We start from the raw sequence: 23,377 nt of genomic DNA on the forward strand, positions 1-23,377 counted from the left end.
CTTCATTTTGAAATCTTATCCCTAACTTCAAAATCAAATTCAAAAGCCTATTTGCCTACTCTAGCTGAATGTTTCAAAATCAACATGCTTATAATTGGTTGTTCTTTCTCTAAACTTTGTATTCCAATGTACTCTATTTCTGTAAAAAGAACCATTTCCCATCGTGATAACCATTTTAAATTTACCATTTTTCATCTGCCATTTCTCTGTAACTATAGCCATCAGAAGTATTTCCTAAGTCAGCCTCCTCATTTCCATCTCTAAAGCCTCTGTCCTAATTTAGGTCCACATTAAGTTTCTTCCTAAATCCTGCAGTTGCCCTAGTTGATATTCTTGCCTGTAATCTGAACTCTCGATGCACTTCAGAGATTAGCTTCAGTGTCACCCCCTAGGAATGCCTGAACTAATCTGGACTTCACTGTGACAGAGCACACAGTACTCCTCTGCCTCTCCTGTCCTCACATCATCTAACGTTCTTTCAGAGGCAGTCTATGTTAAGTTAGTTCCTGCAGGGACCATTTCTCTTATGCTTCCTCATCTATGGATTGTGATTTAGTGCATGCAATCTGATTAGAAAAGATTACTTGGATTGTATATCTAAATGTGTATCTATTTCCTTTGTAAAATGTAGGTGGGTACTTTTCGTGAGAAATATTAGACCAATTAATTTAAATCAACTGTGGGGGTTGGCATCACAGTGTAGTGGGTCAAGCTGCCCACCTGTGGTGCTAGAATGCCACATAGGTGTTGGTTTCAGTCCTGGCTGCTCCTTCCGATGTAGCTTCCTACTCATGTTCCTGGGAAAGCTGCAGAGGATGGTCCCAGTGCTTGGATTCCTGAACCCACATGAGAGACCTGGAAGAAACTATTGTCTTTGGCCTGGCACAGCCCTGGCTGTTATGGAGAGTGAACCAACAATGGAAAATCTGTCTCTCTCTCTTTCTCTCTCTAACTCTGTTTAAAAAAGAAAGAGGGCCCGGCAGCATGGCCTAGCGGCTAAGGTCCTCGCCTTGAATGCCCCGGGATCCCATATGGGCGCCGGTTCTAATCCCGGCAGCTCCACTTCCCATCCAGCTCCCTGCTTGTGGCCTGGGAAAGCAGTCGAGGACGGCCCAATGCATTGGGACACTGCACCCGCGTGGGAGACCCGGAAGAGGTTCCAGGTTCCCGGCTTCGGATCGGCGCGCACCGGCCGTTGCGGCTCACTTGGGGAGTGAATCATCGGATGGAAGATCTTCCTCTCTGTCTCTCCTCCTCTCTGTATATCTGACTTTGTAATAAAATAAATAAATCTTTAAAAAAAAAAAAGAAAGAAAACATTAATGATAAATCACATCTGCAAGTTTTTGTTATGTACCTTCAGACACTATATTAAAAATATGCAAACATTTCTTATATTACAAATAGGTCAATACTCTCAAAAACATGGATAACCAGATTTTTTTAAATGACTTAAAAAGAATAATAGTTAACAACAGAAAGCACCCCAGGAATAATGTGAATTGACTAGAACTGAGATCATCTTATAAACTTAGGCTGCCTTTTTGCTTTTGTGTGTGTGTGTGTGTGTGTGTTTATTTTGATTCAGCATTTGTGTTAACCACTGGGAACTCTAACCACTAACACATACAAAACGAAAATCCTGCCCCAAATCAACAATGCTATGGTAAACCACAGAAAGGAAGCTCAGGCTATCTATTCCACCCTCTCCTACCACTATTCTGAGTTAGCTAAGGCCCTTGGGGAAGAGAATGCAGATGACTAGTTACTAAAGGAAGAACTAACAATCTTAACCACCAGTTAACAATAGTTTAAACAGATAAACATGTCCCACACTAAATTCTAACAAAGTAGGCAAAAAACTTGGCAAAGTCCCTTTCCAATTTCTGGGTAGCTAACTGAAGTTTTAATATCTCATATAATAAGGGAACTAAGAATTGAAGATGTGAATTTTTCCATTACTTATTCTTTATATCACCCTTTCAGAATATTGAAAGTATAGTCTAACAAAACCTCATGATATGATCATCTAGAGTATACATTACTCATTAAAAGTTGTTAGAATTAGAAGCATCTACAAAAAATTAAAGGTTGATCCATTCAAATGCATCAAAATAAACTTCAAAAGGGAACAAAGACACAGGAAAATGAAAATAGTTAAAATAAATGTAAGATTATTTCTTTGTAGTTCTGTAGAAAAGGTCTGACTCACAATTCTAGTTGTGAAAGAAACTTTTATGAATTGGACTACTGAAAAAAAAAATCTCTTTATGATCAAAAAGCAAAAACTCCATCATGAAAATTAAAAATAAACTGAGAAAAATATTTTGCTCATATCATCAACATGGTGCTAATCAAAAACACAATATGAAGTAGAGAAACAAAAACGTATACTCAAAAAAGTTTAAAGTCACCCAGAAACAAAATACAAATTAAGCTACTTTGAGATGCAATTCCTATCTTGAAATATGCACAAAAATCAAGAATTTTAACAGCATGCTCAAGGCAGTAGAAAGAGGCTCTCTCATCCACTCCCAGTGAGAATGATCAAATGCAAAACGATTTGATAATATCCATGAAAATTGTAAATACACCCTCTGACCCCGCAATTCCACTTTTAAGAATTAATTTCACTTAAGAATGTAAGTACACAGACAGCAAATCACCACATACAAGGTCACACATCACAATACTCTTCACAGAAGCAAAAGAAACAAGTTCAATACGCATTAGTCTGGTTACATAAAATAAAACGCATCTATATGAGGCAGCACACCTATACATGCAACTGTACAAAAACAGAGGAAATTGTCCATTTGCAATATGGAAAGACTTCCAAATAATACTAAATGGGAAAAGGCAAGAGGTAAAATATAGCACATATTTTGTGTAAAAATTTTAGAAGCAAAAAAGTCTAAATCATTAATCTCTTGAAAAAATGTAACATCTGAGAAAGCAAAGAATTTAACAGTAGCTGCTTGGTGTTGAAGTTAGGGTTAAAGAAGTAGGCAGTGAATTCAGAAAAAAAAGGGCAAGAGTAAAACTTTGCAATATGCACCAGTTAAAACTTGGAACTTTTACAAAGAAACACAAGCACTTTGCTTTGAATAGGCAGTAACTTCACTGAGCAAAAATAAGGTCATCAGTATGAGCAAATTCCTGGCTTCTAGGATACTGTTTCTGAGGGTAGATAAATATTTTTCAAGCTGTCCTGCCATAATCCATCCCAAGTGGGGCTAATAAAGACACAGCTCATTTTCAAAAAGTTTATCGGTTTTGGCTAGTATGTCAAATCCCTGAAGAAACACATCACTTGATCTGCAAAACTGCAGTATCTATGCCACACTTGAAAAAAAAAAGTTCTCTAACTGAATCTTATTAATGTACTTGGGAACCTAAGGGAACACTGGAAATTGATGCTAAATGACGGAGTTTCCCAATCGCTCCTCCACCAAGGATAACCTTAATTCTGTCGATGCTACTTGGAAAAAAAAAAAAGACTCTTAATACAAGCTCCTGAAGAGCGGAATGTAGACTCACAGAAGGTACCTGGAAATAATGGCTAAGGGACACTAGTCACCTGCTAGCCAGCTGGCAGCAAACACACCTGAGATCTGGCACGTCACAGTCACCTAGGCCATCTTCAAAGCACAGAGAGAGGCTGCATTATACCAGCAAAGAACTATTCTTCATCATTCAAACACACAAAAACCATGATAGTGTAAAGTACTTTTTAAAAGATTTTATTTTTACTGGAAGTCAGATTTACAGAGAAGATGATCTTCCATCTGATGATTCACTCCCCAAGCAGCTGCAATGGCCAGAACTGAGCAAATCTGAAGCCGGGAGCCGGGAGCCTCCTGGGTCTCCCATGCGGGTTCAGGGTCCCGAGGCTTTGGGTTTCTCTCAACTGCTTTCCCAGACCACAAGCAGGGAGCTGGATAGGGAAACAAAGCCCCTGAGACATGAACTGGCACCCATATGGGATCCTGGCACATGCAAGGCAAGGACTTTAGCCACTATTACCACACCGGGCCCCTGAAATACTATTTGTTTAGTAAAAGGAGCAAAATGGGAGCTGGCAATGTGACAGTCTGTTAAGCCTCCATCTGTAATGCCAGCATTCAATATGGAAACCAGTGCCAGTTCCAGTGCTTACTGGTTCACGCCCAATCCAGAACCCAGTTCCCTGCTGCTGTGCCAGGTGAAAGCAGCAGCAAATGATCCTAGCGTCTGGGTCCCTGCAACCATGGGGGAGACCCAGAAGAGGCTCCTGGTTTCTGCCATTGGCCTGGCTCAGCCTCTCTCCTTCTCTTTCTGTAACTGTGCATTTCAACTAAATGAATAAAACTTTTTTAAAAATGTACAAAGAGACACTTTAAAAATAACACTACAAAAATCCACTTACATAGCAAAGATAAGGCACTTAGTTTCTCCAAAGACAAAATTTTAACTAGTTCTTCCTCTATAATTCCCACTCCCCTTCCTATTTCGGGAAGAGCAACATTACTAACAACAAAGTTCTTGAAGAAGAAAAAATGTTTCCGCCAAGGCAGGCCAACTACCTGTAAGAGGGAAGGCATCTGTTGCTCACTCCTACCCAGCTGTTATTCACTTCCTCTCCTTCCTGTTACCACATCTCCATACCATGCCAACTATCTGAAAACAGCAACCTACTATTACAGGTGTCTGCTCCACTATGCTGCCTTTGGCCTGCGATCAATGAAATGTCCACACACACTTACATTACGTGTGTGTTCACAATATATACATGACTTGATCTGGATTGTATGGGGTAGCTTCAACAAGTTTACAGAAAATGTGTGGAAAAAGTGGAAATGTGTGGAAAACGTATGCATTTTAAAAAGTGTGCAACAAAATAAACATTTTCATTCCATTTTTCACAAACTAAAGCATACTCATGTATATTTTTCATAATGCAATTTCTCCATGACCATTTTGAAGACAGAAAGTACACATTACAAATTTAAAGGGTGCAGAAATATTATTCCTTCAACTAACAAAACCTGAACATTTGTAAGTTTTATTCTAGCTTGATGCTACTTTTCTAAAAGTGTACAAAATAAATCAAACTCAGGGCAGGAGTAAACAAACTCATAAAGAATATTTCTAACTAGACAGATAGTGCCACGTCCCCCAAGAGAATAAATTATAAAATATGTGGCTTATTTTATACATGCAGTCCTAACTATAGTATCTAGCTATCAAACTATTACAGATGTAGTTTGTTATTTTCATCAAATCGCATTTCATGGTTCACCTAAGATTGCATATTTCAGATTTCAATGACGTTGGAAAGGAAAAAAACAAAACAAACAAAAACAAGAAACTGGCAAAAATTAAGCTGATAAGGTGAAGCAAGGTAAGTATTTAACTGATATGCAGATTATTTTGATTTGAGAGGACAAAGGGAAAACCCCAATTATCTATAAGCCAGTAATCTCCAACAAGGCTATATGAAATACATTCCACTTACTGCAAAAAGGAAAATATTGGAACAGTTTATTTCTCCCGATCATTTATAAAAAGTTAAGAAAGTTTGGCTGACACTAACTATGCAGATTGACACTGGCACACTAACTAGCCCATCCCTTCATCAGGTGTGAGGTCTGTCCCCAAATCCCAACAGACCAGTTGTTCCAGTAAAGGCGTCCTTACGGGGAGTTCCACAAAGGTGTGAGAACTTTCAGTTACAACTTTACCAGGTTACTTTGACTGTGTTGAATTTGGCTGCAGTTTAGCGGCATGATTAAGTGAATCATACTCCATTAAAAAAAAAAACTAAATAAAGCCACACTAAAGAGAAATTTGCCTTCAGAGCATTCCTGAAAACGGAATATTATTAATAATACAAGGAGATAAAAGAAAAATACAGAGCTGACCACTTTTCCTGCCATGAATAACCACATAAGCTGATAAAATAATCAGATAAACCCAGCCATAACAAAACTGACACCCGTAGTCCTAAACACAAGGGTCTTCAAACAGTCCACAGAAAATTAATAGTGAAAACATCATTTATGCACTCCAAAAATTTTGCATCAAAATAAACTTATGCATTCTCATTCTCCATGTTTTGAAGTCTTACATAATGTGCGATGACTGTGTGGATTATAAAGTGATTACTATTCACAAGAAATCTAAAAATTAAAAATTAAAAATGTAGAACAAAATTTTTATGACTTGAAAGATACGTTTAAAGATATGCAATACTCAATCTAGTATTTTTGCCATCTTACAATAATCATTACATATTACTAAAAGACAGCAAACATAACTATATTTTACTGGGAAAAGACTTGTCCTTTCCAGTAAAAATGTATAAAAAGCTTTTAAAAAAAAGTATATTGAGACTAAAACGTAATCCTTTGTCAGCAAATATGCTGAAAATATTATTATAGGACTGTGTAATATATGAAGAAATACTACAGTGAATGATGGAATACGCAAGACTGGACACAATACAGAAAGCGGACATTCTTACACATTTCAGCCTTGAGTTTGCTATGTTCATTTTCCAAAACAGAACAAACATTGTGTGTTTCTATATGTGAAGGACAGAAAGCAATACTTAAACAGAAAAGGTGTAATCTCATAGGCATGTATCTTATTTAATATCTGTGTTAAGTATAACTTCCGACCCAACACTTGCTTAAAACAAAGTGGCTTCTCAACAAGTGCAGACAGAAAACTGAATTACTCACTCTGTCACAGGTAAGATAATGCAGTGTAGAAGCTGAAACAATTTGTGTGCATTACAGTTTCATATTGTGTGATATCAGTAATTTCAAAAAGACTTAAGAATGAGGATTAGGATATTTTAAATAAAATCGTGATTGAAAATTTATCTGAAGGACGTGAAAGAATCACTGAACTTAAAAAGATGGGCTATAGGGCCCAGTGCGGTACCCAAGTGCCTAAAGTCCTCTCCTTGCACATGCCAGGATCCCATATGTACATCGGTTCTAGTCCCAGCAGCCCCATTTCCCATCCAGCTCCCTGCTTGTGGCCTGGGAAAGCAGTCGAGGATGGCTCAAAGCCTTGAGACCCTTTACCCATGTGGGAGACCCAGAAGAAGCTCCTGGTTCCTGTCTTCAGATCGGTTCAGCTCTAGCCGTTGTGGCCATTTGGGGAGTGAACCAGCGGGTAGAAGATCTTCCTCTCTGTCTCTCCTCTTTGTGTCTGACTTTCCAATAAAAAATAAATAAATCTTTTAAAAAAAGCAAAAGATGGGCTATAGATTTTTCTTCTGAGTTGAGGGGTTCAACACAATGTTACAATCAATAAACATGGAACCTCCACCTTCAAAGTAAAGGGAAAGTTTTGGTTGTTTCCCACAGAGGAACCTCCCTACAGTAAGTTTTTCTAGGAAACAAATTTTAAAAACAAATATTTTAAAAGATGTCTATCAGTTTGTAATTGGGATTAAACCACCTACAACAGCAGCATCCTTTAGGAGCTCCAGTTCTAGTCCCTGCAGCTCCATTTCTGATCCAGTTTTGTGCTAATGTACCTGGGAAAGCAGCAGCAGATGACCCCTGCCATCCTCATGGGAGACCTAGGTGGAATTCCAGGCTCCTGGATTTGGGCTGTCCATTGTAGTCATTTGGGAAGTTAACGAACAATGGAATACTTTGTCTAACTCTGCCTTTCAAATAATAAAATATTTTTTAATTGACTAAAAAAATTTTAAACAATTCCAACCAGACACAAGGACAGATGCCTAAGATGGAAATTCATCAGTTATAAATTGCCAGTCTCTGTGTAACAGCCAGATAGTATTAAAAATACTGGAATAATGAATTAGGAAACATTATCATTCAAATGACATTTATGAAATGGCAATTTTGAAATTCATAAAATTTGTCAAATTGACCTTAGAATATTTGCATTTTTTCAACCAATATTGTTAAACAGAAAAAAAAAAAAAAACGAAGCATGTTACAGATAAATTTAGAGACTGCCACATCATTCTGTGTTGTGTACTGAAATGTTTGGGAGTGACCTAGAACCCTTCTTACATCAAAGCATGTACTACTGAAGGTGAGCTTAAAAAAACTTTACAGGAGTAAGCCATAAAAAATAACTTACTTAACAAACATTGTTCTTGTAATAGATTTTACTTTTCCAATTAAGCCAGATATAAAAAATAAGAGGCCCAGAGCTAGCAAATAAACACTTTCTAGTATCCAATTTTTCGTCCAAAAATTACAGCTAGAATTTACAAATAAATGTTCATTCCTAGTTGAATTCTCAACAGTTATTAGTTGAGTTACAATAGTTGACTATACAAAAGGAATTGAATCTTTCAGAGTAACAGTTAGGTCACCTAGCTTTTTTCAATGGTGTGGGTAAAAATTGCAATAAAAATACGTCAATACTGAGATGCTACAGACCTAGCATGTATTTAAACACAGGTTCTGAAATTTACACTAGTTAGAAAATGTGCAGAAACTGCCTTCATATACATAGTTCCCTCCCATCACCAACAGAAGACTCCTTACAATAAAGACAACTGTTACAAGGTGACCTGGGGTGTGTGTAGATGACCGAGGTTGCTTTTAATTCATTGGATCTTGCAACTAAGAATCAAAGTGATAGCTTAATATTTCACATGCCAAGAAAAGTTGCCAATAATTTTAAAGTCATCTCAAGTCTGTTCTGAATGTCATTTTTTATGACTGTGTTGAAAGATACAAAAAAATTATTAAAATTACTTTTTTCTAATAAGCACAGACATGGGCCATGAAAAACAGATAGGATGACACCAGCTTAAAATTGGGAAACTATGCATGTAAAATGTTTGAAACAAAAATTACTTATGTAACACACTGAGTCTTTATGATTCAATTCAGAAATTCTAGGAGTTGATATTTGCTATAGTGCATGTACAACAGTACCCCATGTTGGCATACATGGTTTCAAGTCCCACCTCCGCTCTCCTTTCCAGATTCCTATGGATGCACACACGAGGAAACAGCAGCTGATGGCTCAGGTGATGGAGACCTTGCATTCATGTGAGGGTCCCATATTGAGTTCGCTGGCCCTGACTTAGGCCTTAGCCCAGATCTAATCATTGCATACATTTGGGAAGTGAATCAGTAGATGGGAGCTTACTGTTCCTTTGTCTTTTAAAGACAGAATAAAAATCTTAATTAGAAAAAAAAACCTTAAAATTTTAGGAAACATTGAATAAACTACTTTATTTAGAAATACTCACCAATGTGTTAATAGTAACTCTGACCTTTAACTTAAATATTTGCTTAAATATTAAATAAAAACTTAATTTCTTTCAGAGAAATGTGCAGTTAACTGGAAAAACAAAGAAATGTAATTCTGACTTAAATATGTCTCAACATCTTCAAAGATGCTAAAGGTGTTCCATCAAGCACAGTACCTCAAAATGTATCACTATTAGTACCTCATCCAGGAAAAATGTCCTACACTTTAGTGGCTTTTTTCCTTCCCCAAAGGACATCTCAGTACCAATTTGTTTACCTAGAACAGTTTGTTGTCCAACAATGTATATCGGCACAACCCAGTTTTCACAATTGCCACAAAACTGTTGCAGGATGCTAGGCAATTTGAACAGGAAAATTAAAAGAATGAAAAGTGTGTTATTTCAAAATAAACGAACTCACAGTTAATAAATATTTTAAGTGACTGTAAAGATTGGATTAATTATTCAACTACTAAATGCCAGGTAACATATACACTGGTATAGCAGGCTATTAACATTACAGAACTTTTAAAAGTCACTTACTTATGATTTCTAAGTATATTTGAGAGGCAGAGAGACAAAAGAGCAAACTCCAATTAAGATTTCCAGTTTCCTTTGAGAAACTACAATGTTATATGGAAAGCTGACTTTCCACTTGAAATTTCTCTTACACATGTATAAACTGAATCGAAACAAAAAAGGAATGTATGAGGCAAGCAGACTCTTCTATGACAGTAACGCAGGGAACATCTGAATTGAGAATGGAAACAGAAATGCTGACAGCAGTCACCCCTCCTCTCACAAAAGCATGAGGAAAATTGAGCAAACTGATAAAGCAAGCAAGCAACGATTCACTTATTTGTGTTCTTAAAGTATTTGATATTCTTAGAGTGATCACTAAATATAGCCCCACAAAGTGTATTCACAAATAAAAGCAACCTTAGAACCTTACCAACCCTACACTTTAGATCAAATTAAACAAACTGGGATATTTTAAAGTAACAAATATTTTTTAGGTCAAGAAGGTTTTCATAGTAAAATAATTAAATGTCCGTGTTTTTTTTTCAGCCAAGATTCAGAAATACAAAACATTGTGAATTTTTTTTCCCCTTAGGGATATTTCTCTTGCCACTAAAGAAAGTTAGGGGTTAGGAGAAAATGTTAAATTAAGTTGTATAGACTATTTGATAATATTGTGATTTACCTTTCATTGATTTTAAGCAATAGACTTTATATCTCCTGCATTAGATTTCTCTTCACTTTAGTCTCCATTTATTTCCTTCCCATTGTTTTCATAGCAAAAAAAAAAAAGATAGCACCCTGAAATTCAATGAAATTAAGGGTATTAACTGGTTACTGTGTTCATAAGCACTGGCACAGTGAACAAAAACCAGATCCTTGGTCTCTAGAGGTTTATTGCTAGGGAAAGAAATGGCATGCAAAGAGTTAAAGCCAAGACTATACTGAATGCCACAGTACACACATGGCACAGCAAGAGCAAAGAGGATGGTGATCCTGTCCAACCAAGAACCTCTCAGATGGTGGCTCTGAAGTAAGGAAACGAGCAAGAGACAGCCAGAAACACGTCAAGTGGCCAAAGATAGTACTGAAGTAAAAGATTTCACAAACAGGGCCTGGCACAGAAGCCTAGTGGCTAAAGTCTTCACCTGACATGTGCCAGGATCCCATTTGGGTGCCGGTTCTAATCCTGGTGACCTCACTTCCCATCCAGCTCCCTACTTGAGGACTGGGAAAGCAGTCAAGGATGGCTCAAAGCCTTGGGACCCTGCATTTCCTTGGGAGACCCAGAACATGCTCCTGGCTCCTGGCTTCAGATCAGCTCAAGTCTGGCTCAGAGATCAGCTATGGCTCAGCTCTGCCTCAGCTACAGCCATTGTGGCTACTTGGGGAGTAAAATCAGCAGACAGAATCTTCTTCTCTGTCTCTCCTCCTCTCTGTATATCTGGATTTCCAATTTAAAAAAAAAAAACCTAAAAGAAGGTATCACAAATGAAAGATTTTTACATTTATCCTACTCATGGATCCTAAAAACAATGGGAAGCCAAACACAAGTCTTAATTGAAGTGATAATTTAACTTGTGTCTTGCTAAACAGCACTCAGGCCACATGGTGAAGAGTGAATTTGATTAGCACAAGGCTGTTTGCAAGGAGACCAATGAGAACTGTTGGATTGCAAGTTGGCAAGGAATGCATTGGGCTAGGTAATGACAGTAGAGAAATGTACAGGGTTTTGATATATTTCTAACCAAAACAATTACCAGGACTGGCTACTGGGGGGGGGGGGTGATAAGGAATAGATATGGTTTCTAGCACATAACTGAATGCAGGCTGTCTGACAGTGACATTCATTGAGAAATGCTAAAGAAAAATCAGACTTGATAGCATAAGACATTAAGTGTCTCTGGAATACCCAAGAGATGTCAAGTAAGGAGATAGACCTTAGAAAGATGGACAGGGTTTTATATGAAAGCTTTTAATCTGTAGCGTGGCTAGAAATATCCAAAGAATCTATGGATGCTACTTGAAGTTGAAGAGTGGGAAGTCTCTGGGACTCAGTGTCCAAAGAGAACATGGGCACCTTTGTTGAATGCTGCTGTAGGCACAGTAAGACTAGACAGGAAAGCTGCTTGCTTGATTCGGTGATACCACCAAAACCTTCAGTTGTACTATTTCAGTGCAAGGTTAAGCGGGCCAGAGAGGGAAGAAACGGAGACATTACAGTTTTTAGATTTGAGTGTACAGAGAAAGGGAGACAGCAGACAGAGATTATAAAGACATAAAGATTTCTGTTCTTCTAGACTTGAGCATGATTTTCCTTGGTGAGAATGATCTGGGCAAAAAGAAAAAAATTACATATGAAAAAAATTTCAAATAACAGCAGAGGTGATAGAATATTCAGCTGTGGTGAACTAAAAGGGAGGGGGCTGACAGAAGTCACACATACACTTGTTATCAGGAAGCTCTTCCATGCTAATTGCAGTGCCTGGCATATATTTCATACCTTGGCCCACATACTAATCAACCATCTTGGGAGGTGGGTATGTTTATGGGCTCTTCACAGAACTAACTAAGGCACAGTTTTAAATGACATGCCCAAGGTGAATGCCGTGCTACATAATCTAAAAGCTGACTCCAGAGAGCAAAGCTACATTACTCTGCCACAGGATGATCTCTCAGTGGGCTTCAGACATTGCCTAGGGATCTGGAGATCCCACTCCTGGGACTGCTGGAATTAGAATTCTGCTAGGCCCACAATACCAAGAAATGAAAAGTGCAAGTCTAGGCTACAAGGCTTCATAAACTGACAACCATAACCACTAGCTCATACCAGTAACAAAGAATCCTAAGTGTTGCTTTTTTCTTCAGTCCGATTCCTTACCTTTCAAAACAACATCCCACTAGACCTGAAGGACACTATAATTTACCCATCAAAGTACGGATCTCCTACTCACTACACATAGGCACCTCCAAGGTTGGTGTTTTTCAATTATCTATTTGTTCAGTGCCTACCTGTGTGAGAGTCACTGTGGTAAGTGCAAAAAGCAGTAATAAAACCAGAACAGACATGAACTCTGGTCTCAGGAAGACAATAAAAAGACCAATAAATGCTTTTAAACTGTGACACACAATAAGATGAAATTAGCATGTTAAAGAAATTAAAGTCAGAATAGAATGAGATGTTTAGATACAGTGACTAGAAAAGTTATCTGTACAGAGGAAATACTTCAGCTGAGAGCTAAAGTGGGGGTAGGCATCCCTGTCACTATGAATCCCTAAGATAATAGATGAATAAAAAATTCCGAGACAAAAATAAGAGGCATGAGGAATAACCTGGAGGAAAAAGTAGGACCAGCTCCATTAGGGATGAGCAAAGAATCTGGAATATATTAGATGTACAAAGAAAGCAAGTAACTCTGAAAAAGATTAACTTGTACTTGAAAATTAGATTAAATCACATTCTGTGAAGAAAGCAGAGACCCAAATTCAAAACGGGTCAATAGTGGTTAATCTGATAGTTCTGGCAATAGTTGATGGCAACTTGGAAATGGCGAGAAGTGACCAGGTATACTAAGATTTAGGAGGTAAATCTGGATGCTGACAAAGGAAAAAAGATAATTCAGTAGAGAAAGACTAGTCATTTCATCAAATGGTACTGGAAAACTTGATGCACAACTCAAATGTGAAACAAAACAAAACAAAAAAGACAAACTTAAAGGGTAACACTTAAGAAAATACAGATGACCTTGTGTTTGATAATGAGTTTGCAGATACAACAAAAACATGATCCTTTAAAGAAAAATATTGAGAAAACCGACTTCATTAAAATTTTAATATCTCCCTGTGCAAGAGACACTGTGAGGAGAATGAAGACAATTCGAAATGGTACAGCCACTTTGGAAAACACCTGGGAAATCTCTGCAGCATCAACCAGAGCAAAGGCTTACCACATCTCTCAGCAATCACGCATATCAACTGAAAACTTAATGCCCACATAAGAAACTACTCACATGTTTGCAGCAGCTTTATGCACACCTGCCAAAAATTTCAAGCGAGCAAGATGCCCCTCAATGGGTGACGAAGTAATTACAGTGGACATATACAAGCATAAAAAGAAATGAGTTATCAAGCTCCCACCTCCCCAAAAAAAGACACAGAAAAACCTAAACTACATATTGCTAGGTGAAGGAGGGCAGTCCAAAAACCCTACATACTCTATTATTCCGACTCTTAAACTTTTCTAAGAAATGCACAACTAGAGAGACAGTAGCTGCCAGAAGCTGGGGAGAGAAGGGATCACCATGTAGAACACAGGATAATCCCAAAGGAACTAAAATTATTCCATAAAACAAAATGATGGATACACAACATGACTGTGCATTTAGCAAACCCCATGGAACTGTAGAGGGAAAAAAAACTATTTCTTAATGTGAACTATGAACTTCAGTGTATGAAAGCTGGCTCACCAACTGCTACAAATGTACCATCCTATTACAACAGCAAACTTGAGGGGAAGGATTAATACTTGCACTGAGGGAGACTAAGAAAAAAAAACATGATCCAAGGCTGGACATACTAAATATAAGAATGCATTCAGGTTAAAAGGAGTAGACAGATACATCATGCTAATACTAGCTAGAACAAAGTAGCAATACAGTATTACTTTCAAAGCAAACTTCCGAAAAAGGAAAATTTTCAGTGATATAGTGATAGATTAACACTCCAAAAAAGATTATACCATGCTCACAGGTGTGCCTAATTACAGAACATCAAAATATGTGAGGTAGAAGCTGGTCAAATGTAAGAGTTAGATAAGACCATTATTACAGTTAAACACTTAAATACTCTGACAGTAATTAACTGATCTGGGAAGCAGAAAATCAGAAAAGGATATGATGGAACTTAACAGTGGAAATAAAACATATAACAGATATCAAGCTTTCAGATAATAACGGAAATTGAATTAAAAATCACTAACACATACCACTAGTAGCTGGAAAAACCCAAATATTTGAAAATTCGAAATAATTCTAAATATCAAATAAGGCATGAAGAGAAATTTTAAAATGTTTCAAATATAACAAAACTGAAAATAGAAGTTTTGAAATTGGGAGGGTGTAGCCAAAACAGTACTCAGGTGTAAATTTAGAAAAATGAACATATGTGAGAAAAGATCAAAAATCAATCATCTTAAATTCTACATAAGGAAAACCAGAAACATAATACCAATAAAATATAAAACCAACAGGGACAAAAACACAAAAAAAGATCAGAAATTAATCAAACCAACCAGTGTTTGGCAAGGTGGTGTTGCCACCAGTCTCGCACTGCAGTACCTGGGCTCAGTTCCCAGTTCCAGCAGCCAATGACTGGGAGACAGCAGTGACCACAGCCCAAGCAGTGGATCCTTGCCACCCTTGAAGAAGCCAGATTGAGTTCTCGGTTCTGGACTTCAAACTCCCAGCCAATGTGGGTGTATGGGGAGTCAATCAGTGGAATTTCAATGTCTCCCTCACATATGTAGGGATATATTTCACTCTCTGAAATAAATTTAAAATAAATTTCTTAAGGATCAGGTCTGTAGTGTAGCAGGCACCCCCATAGAGACAGGCACCTAGCTAATATTTCAGCGGGTCCACTTCTAATCCAGCTCCTTGCTAATATGCTGTAAAAACAGATGACCCAAGTGGTTGGATCCCTATAGCTGTATCAGAGACACAGAAGAAACTACTGACCCCTGGTTTCAGACTGGCCCAGCTTGGCCTTCGAGGCCACTTGGGAAGTAAACAAGAGAAGGAAGATCTGTCTTGCTTTGTCTTCCCAACCAAAATATAGCTCTTTGATCAATAAAACTTACAGTCATCAGACTTTAATCAATTAAAAAGAAAAAACTGATTATCATAAATGAAAAAGGGGATATAAATATTGACATTGTTAACATGAAAAGGATAAGTAATGTGATGATCAATTTCATGTAGATGAACGTTAACTTAGATAAACTGCTTAAATGAAACAATTCGCCAAACAGAACCATAAAAAATAACCTTCCTGAACACAAAGTTTTAGATGAAGATTTCATTTCTGAATTCTATCCAATGCTTAATGAAATTAGATCAATTTCCTATCTCTTCAGAAAATAGAAAAAAAAAAGGCATCATTCTATGAAACCAGAATTACTCTGACACCACAATCAGAGAAAATAAAGGGAAATTATAAACAGTATCTCTCATGATCGCTGATATAAAAATACTTGACCTTATATTCACATACACAGTCCGATGACACATAAAAAGAATTATATACCATGACCAAGTACGATCTAATCCATATATGCAAGACCAGTCTGACAACCAAAAATCAACTTAACATAATCCTGTGCATTTACTTGCTAAGGTAGAAAAATCTCCTTAGCCAAAAAGCATTTGACAAAATCCAATACCCACTCCCGGTTAAAAATTCTGAGCAAGGGTCTGGTTCGGTGGTCTAGTGGCTAAAGTCCTTACCTTGCACACACCAAGATCCCACAAGGGCACTAGCTCATATTCCAGCGGCCCTACTTACCATCCAGCTCCCCGCCTGTGGCTGGGAAAGCAGGCAAGGATGGCTCAAAGCCTTGGGACTCTGCACTTGCGTGAGACATGGAAGAGGCTCCTGGCTTCAGATCGGCTCAGCTCCAGCTATTGTGGCCACTTGGGGAGGGAATCAATGGATGGAAGATCTCCCCCTCTCTCTCCTCTCTGTGTGTCTGACTTTCCAATAAAAATAAATCTTTGAAAAAAAAATTCTGAGCAAAGTAGAAATAAAGAGGAACTTCTCAACATAATGAGGATTATCTAGAAGAGTCTTTAGTAAGAAATCAGATGCCTTCTCCTAGTATTTGCAACAGAACAAGGGTGTCTCCTGTCACCACTCCCATCCATCACTGTGCTGGGTAGTTCAAGCTAGTACAATAAGCAAAGAAATGAAAAGAACATGGATTGAGAATATGTAAGATGCTGTGCACAGATCAGATTATTCTAAACATTCAAAACCCTTGTGAATTAAGGGGAAAAACTGCAACTAAGTGACCACAGAAAGGCTGCAACACAAGATTAATATACAAAAGCAGTTTTTTTCTTCTACACATCAGAAACGAACAACTGGAATCTGGAATTTAAAGCCCAATACTAGGTATACTAACAACAAAAAAAGAAATACTTGGGTACCTAGTGAAATATGATATTATATAATATTTATTAGTTTCATGAAATAAATAAAAAGTATCCCATGTTCATGGATAGGATAACTCAATATTTTCAAGATCAGTTCTACCCAAATACATTTGAGATGCAATGCAATCCTAATCAAAATCCTAGCATATTTATTTTGTGGACATACTGATTTGAGTCTTTATGGAAAAGACTGTTCAAACTAATCAGCATAATGCTAGTCAGAACAGACACAGAACGGTGCCAGCCAAAGAACAGAACATTGGAATGGAAATAGAAAAAACATTAAGCCCAGTCAATTCATTTCTGAAAAAGGAAGCAAAGCAACGCAGCGGAAAAAAGGGTAGTTCTTCCAGTAAGTGGTGCTGAAACAGCTGTGGACCACAATCTCTCTCTCCCCCCAAAAGTCAGGCTAAGCACAAACCTCTTTCACAAAACTTCACTCCAATTAGATCACAGATCTAAAATCGAAACATTAAGAAACTATAGAAAATTCACTTCTGAAAATCTAGGTGACTGATTTTTGCAGTGGTTTTTAGACACATCACGAAAACTATCTCCCATTAAAGAGAAAAAAAACGGGCCTGGCATGATGGCTCAGTGGTTAAATCCTCACCTTGCAAGTGTTCAGGATCCCATATGGGCACCAGTTTGTGTCCTGGCTGCTCCACTTTCTATATAGCTCCCTGCCTGTGGTTTGGGAAAGCAGCAGAGGATGGTGCAAAGCCTTGGGACCCTGCACCCACACAGGATACCCTGAAGAAGTTCCTGGCTCCTGGCTTTGGTTTCAGCTTAACTTTGACCATTACAGCCATCTGGGAAATGAATCAGTGAATGGAAGATCTTTCCATCCCTCCTTCTGTCTGTAAATTTCATCCGTTTTTCCAATAAAAATTAACAACGGCAACAACAAACCTGACAAGGTGGACTTCAGTAACATTTAAAACTCCTCTGTTCAAGACAATTAAGAGGATGAAAAGACAAGCCAGTCAGGGTGACACATGCCAAACATCTGACACAGGACTGGCATCCAAAACACACCAAGAACCTGCAAAACTTTGTGATCTGACACCTCATCAAAGTGAATAACAGAGATGGAAAATAAGCATATTAAAATATGCTCAACATCACCCATCACTGGGAAATTAAAAATAAAATGATACCGCTACACACCTACTAGAGTGCATGCAATCAAACACTGACCACAAATGCTGGTGAGAACATGGAGTTAACACAACTAGCAGTCACTGCTGGGGAAATACAAAATGGTACACTATTGGGCAGGGTGGCTGAGCATAGGCTTACCATATGGTCTAGCAATTGCACCAACAGGGAAACAAGGCATTTCCAGGGCAGATAAACAATTTTGTATGATACTATAAGGTAAATACATGTTTGGCAAAACCCATAGTGAATTCTAATGTAAACTTGAGACTACAATTTATAATCTATCAATATTGACTCATGCGTCATGAAATGTGTACCACAGTAATACAAGATGATAACAGGAAAAACTGGGAGGAAGAGTACAGAGAACTTTTTTCCCATTTTCTATAAACCTTTTTTAAAAAACCTATTAAAATGCATACTAATAATACTCTTTATCCACTTTAATTATTCAGATCACATACGAAATTTTCCTGAGACTATGCATTCTTCTGTTAAAGATATTTGACCATCAATAATACAACAAAATTCTTTAGAGTATATTTCAAAGGTATCAACATTTAATGATTATAGGTGGGCATGCTAACTTCTGAACTTCACTTATATGTATAAAATACAAAGTTTATCATCTTTCTCACATTAGTGGAATTTATATAAATATACATGAAGTACCCAGTAAAGGTATACAGAGAAATCGTGCAAATATTTCTTCTTCCTTATGTTTCCCCCAAATGCTAATTCAGTCAGCTGTCTGCATCATTTCCAAAAATCAAGGATTAAAAATACTGTAGGAATAAATGGTCTCCCTACTAAGTATGTACAGACCTTGCTCTCTCGCCTCCTTATTTCCTCAAAGATGCAGATAGCTATTTACAAGGCATTTACAATGTATTATAATCTAGAAATTCTAGGAATATGGAAAGATATGTATGGGTGATAAGCCAACATTATACTGTTATATAAAGGATTTGAGCATCTACAGATTTTTATATCTTAGGGCGTTCTAGAACCATTCTCACAGAGGTACTGAGGACTATGTATTTACTCCATCTCAAACAGGGTTTCTCAGAGAGTACTGGCACCCTTAGATGTACATGCAACTATTAGATAAATATCGTGTATCTTCCTGCAGTTCATTTTAAAAATTTGGGGGAGATGACCAAATATGATTAACTGGTAATTTTATAGTGTTGTTAAATTAAAACAATGTTGGCATAGCAGAAAGCACTATAATTCAATGTATAAACTATTCTCCGAGATCTAGGCCACATTCTCAGAATTCCAGGACTGTTCTTCCTCTTCTGTTTCAAGTATTTCTCAAGCTTTTCTACTGAAGCACTACCTTTCATTCTTAATTTTTATTATGTTACTAAAAATTATTTTTTTTCAACACCAATCAGGTGGTAACCATTTGGTTACAACATGCCTTGTTACCCTTAAATTTTAAGGACACCCTAAAAATATTTTATAGTTCACAAGTTGTCTAACATATTCTGTAACAAAATATGCCACAATTGTTGAAGAAAACCAGAACTAAATTAGAGATTATACTTCTGTACTAAAAATTTCCCAGCATCTTAGCCATTACCTTGTACTGGTTTTTTGTTCTACTTTTACCAAATTACACACAATTTAGTCTTTGCATAAACTTCTGACCTTTTTTAGGTCTAAAATATTTTGCATTTCATTAAGTAACATATTGATCTAGGAAAATATCAACATGTATACAGCTAAATCTTACTGGAAAAACATGGAGGGACAAAGTGAAACGAGTAGTCCACCACCAAACATGATGTCATATGCTTTTAACAGCCCAGGTAAAACACACTTATACTGTTGGTTTAGTGCCAAACATTAAGATAAATGAGAAACCAAAATGCATTTAAAGAAGATCCAAAAATTTTTCAGGACTACTAGGTAAGAACAAGGGGATACCTAATCTAATCGGTCCAGGAGATACAGTGGTACAGACCTCCGAGCTGTTAGTCTTGAGACCTAAGTCTTACTATTCATTATCCACAGTGTAACTTCAGAAATGTGATATTTTGGGTATCAGTTCTCTTGTATGTAAAATTATGGCAATAATCCAGATGATTTCTAAGGTATTTTTTTAAAATAGAAAATGGCACAGGAACAAATTCTGGATCAGCTTCTTACCACTAGGGCACCCAAAGCCCAGCTAGCTCACGGGAAGGTAAGGTCTATCATTAACGTGCCACAATATTACTTTGTTCTAAGGGGAAAGTGGAATAAATAAAATAGCAAATTATTTTAAGTAAAGCCAAATGCCCATGAGCTAAGAATTCAAACATGGTATAACATTCTTGTTTTCTTGTTACTATCTAGTAAGTTACCCTAGTAATTCAATTTCAGGGGAAACAACGCTTATCATTTTTCCCATCGCATCAATATTCAGCATTGCATTTTACTTCATTTTTCTAATATAATTATACTGACAACTCCTTCAGCCTACTTAATAGTCTTAGGGAATGGGAATAACTTCTCTCAATAATTCTAGATACTGTGTAACAATACTACATCTTAATTTTCAATAGAAGATCTCCCTTAGTATTTATGAACGTTCATAAAACTACTTAAATTTCTCAAAAGTTTTAGTTGAACAACTGTTTAGTTTTCTTGTATCATATAACAAAAAGACAAAGCCCACATAAGGTTCTGTGCCTGAACTATGTTAATTCGCGGGTGTTCTTTGGATTATTCATTCTTGTTGTTTGTCTCTAATAATATTGTAAAAATACTTCCCGTTTCAGGCTGCTGTAGTGTGGCTTTCTAAATTTGTTACAAGTTTAAGTAATAAATTACTAACGCATGTGTCTATCTTAGAAAAAAAAAAGACAAAGCCAAAATGATACCAGGCACTAATTTCAAGAAGTGTCTAATCAACTTACCAAGCAAAACTCACTTTTACAGTGCTCGGGGTTTAAGAAATACTAAATTAAGAGTCACAAACATGAAGAGAGCAAATATAGGAGATGCCTGGGAATATACACAGACTGCTATGTCTGCAGATTGTTTTAAACCTACCTCAAGTCTACCTCACACTCATTAAAAACAAAACAAAACCAGTAACAAAAACTTACAGTGATCTACATTCTATCTCTGGGAGACAGCATTGGCAAAAACTATTATCCTAATTCTGTACGTTGCTGAAAAAAATCTAAGGATGCTAGTTGTGGTTTACCTTATCCCCAGACATCATGCTGCACGTGGCTTCCACATTTTTCCGTCTATGCCATACCTTACCTCTTGAGCAGAGATCCCTTCGAGCACAATTTCCCAACATGTCCGATGCCCACTTCAAATCTCCCTAACATTTCCTCTGCAGTAATCTAATTACCTGATAGAAATATTAGCAGAAAAAAAATCTCCAGAGCACCTATGTTATTTTTCAAATTTTTTCCCATTTTTGGGAAAAATTAGTACTAAGTTCTTTTAGTAAAAGAAACAAAAATGACTCAATAAAGTAGGAAATACTCAAACCTTAGGAATTCTGAGCACTGATATTTTGTGTAACTTGCTATATGCAAAGGAAAATAAGATCTGCATACAGATTTGCAGCAAGCTTTAATATCTTGGTTTGTTATTTACTTTAAAACAATAGTCAACTGCTTAAAAGGAAGCAAGAAAAGCTTAAAAAGCCTGAACAACTGGGGCAGATCTTAATATGAAATTGACCAATTATAATTTCATGAACCCAAAAGGCTATGAACTTATACCTTGAAAATATAATGGTCAAGCCAAATTTAACAATCTGTTAACATTTTTTAAAGCTATCAATAGTGTAGGGAATAGTCTATGTAAGAAAAATCACTGACTTAAAATTATTTACAAACCCATTATTTTTGCAATATTTTTGAAGTTTCTGCAGCAGATTAATTTTTATCCTCCATCCCACCCCACCCTTTTAATACAAATATGCATAGGAAAGTTATAAAAACTCCTGTTGTTTTCCCCACATGGAATATAGTCTTCCATTGAGAAATATTTGGTTCATAAACCTTTTTAAATTCTAAAATTCAAAAGCCACCTTTATCCACAGAATCTTATACTTATCTTTTCCAAACTTACCAGATTAATAAAGCCAAGAATTTTAGCCTCCTTCCACCTACCCCTAATATAGTTGGCTCTTCTAATTCATTAGATTCTTTTGTGTTTCTCATTTTCTCAGAATTTGGGGGCAGGGAGGGGGGAGTAGTAACCAACTTATGCCATCTTAAGCCACAGGTTGTCATTAATCCAACTTTTATTTCTTGCCTAACATCCATCGAGGTGTTTACTTTTAATTTTTCAAGTTTGCTTTTTTATAACTTTTCTCCAAATTCAAAAGGAAATCCCCTTGCTTCTAGCAGATCCTACATAGAAAAGGTGCAGTATTACACCAAGTTCAGTTAACTCATTATGTCCCAAGCATTCAATTATTTTGCAAGTGCTTCAATGACACATTTATCTCAAAATTACCCTCAGCACTCAAATTTTCATAGATGTCCTATATAAAGGACAAAGTGACATATGGGGTAAAGCTTATGTAGCTGTAAAGACATCACTAAAACCAAAATTTACCCTTTCCTCTGCTATTTTGGTAATACTCAAAACAAGAGATTCAGAAGTCAAGATTTCTCATTTTTCTAGCTCTCTGTTCTGGCAGAACATTCACACAGCAAACAATCCTCTTGCAAGTAGTTGTTATCAGCTGGGTGGTCCCCCAATCACCCACCATTTTCAAATGTTCTTTCTCTGGGTAGAACTGTTCTTGTCTGCTATTTTGTAAGGGGATATAATTTGATTTACCTATTTTTAAAAGATTTGACCAAATTATCCCTGACACTTACAATACGAACTTGAGAATTTTAATGGTTTACAAAACTGACATATAAAAATGGTATCTAAAAAATCCAATTCTAGAAACAAAGCTAAGACAATGCAATTAAGAAAATGTAAAATTAAACAGATCACCTATGTCATATACATTCACATGGTGACCCCATAAAGAATCATTTTTAGTTTCAAAAATTTTTTCTCAAAAAAAAAACTGTTACATACAAAGGACATAATTTATATTCAGAAATGCTTAGCGGAACACACATAAAATTAAAATACACTTAAAAATATTGTTGCAATTTTCACTTTCTACTGCTGAAACAGAAATAAGCCATTTATCAGTAAGTGCATTTTTTTCATGGACAAAATATTTATTAGTTTTCAAATGATCACAAATACAAAT

General features: G+C 36.7%; 1 protein-coding gene across 3 annotated transcripts in view; it reads right to left on the reverse strand.

The window, feature by feature from the left end:
* Positions 1 to 23,377, reverse strand: part of TSC22D1 (TSC22 domain family member 1) — a 119,700-nt gene that overhangs the window by 65,486 nt on the left and 30,837 nt on the right. The window lies entirely within an intron of this gene.

This window comes from Ochotona princeps, chromosome 12, assembly GCF_030435755.1.
Source record: "Ochotona princeps isolate mOchPri1 chromosome 12, mOchPri1.hap1, whole genome shotgun sequence".
NCBI classification, from domain to species: domain Eukaryota; kingdom Metazoa; phylum Chordata; class Mammalia; order Lagomorpha; family Ochotonidae; genus Ochotona; species Ochotona princeps.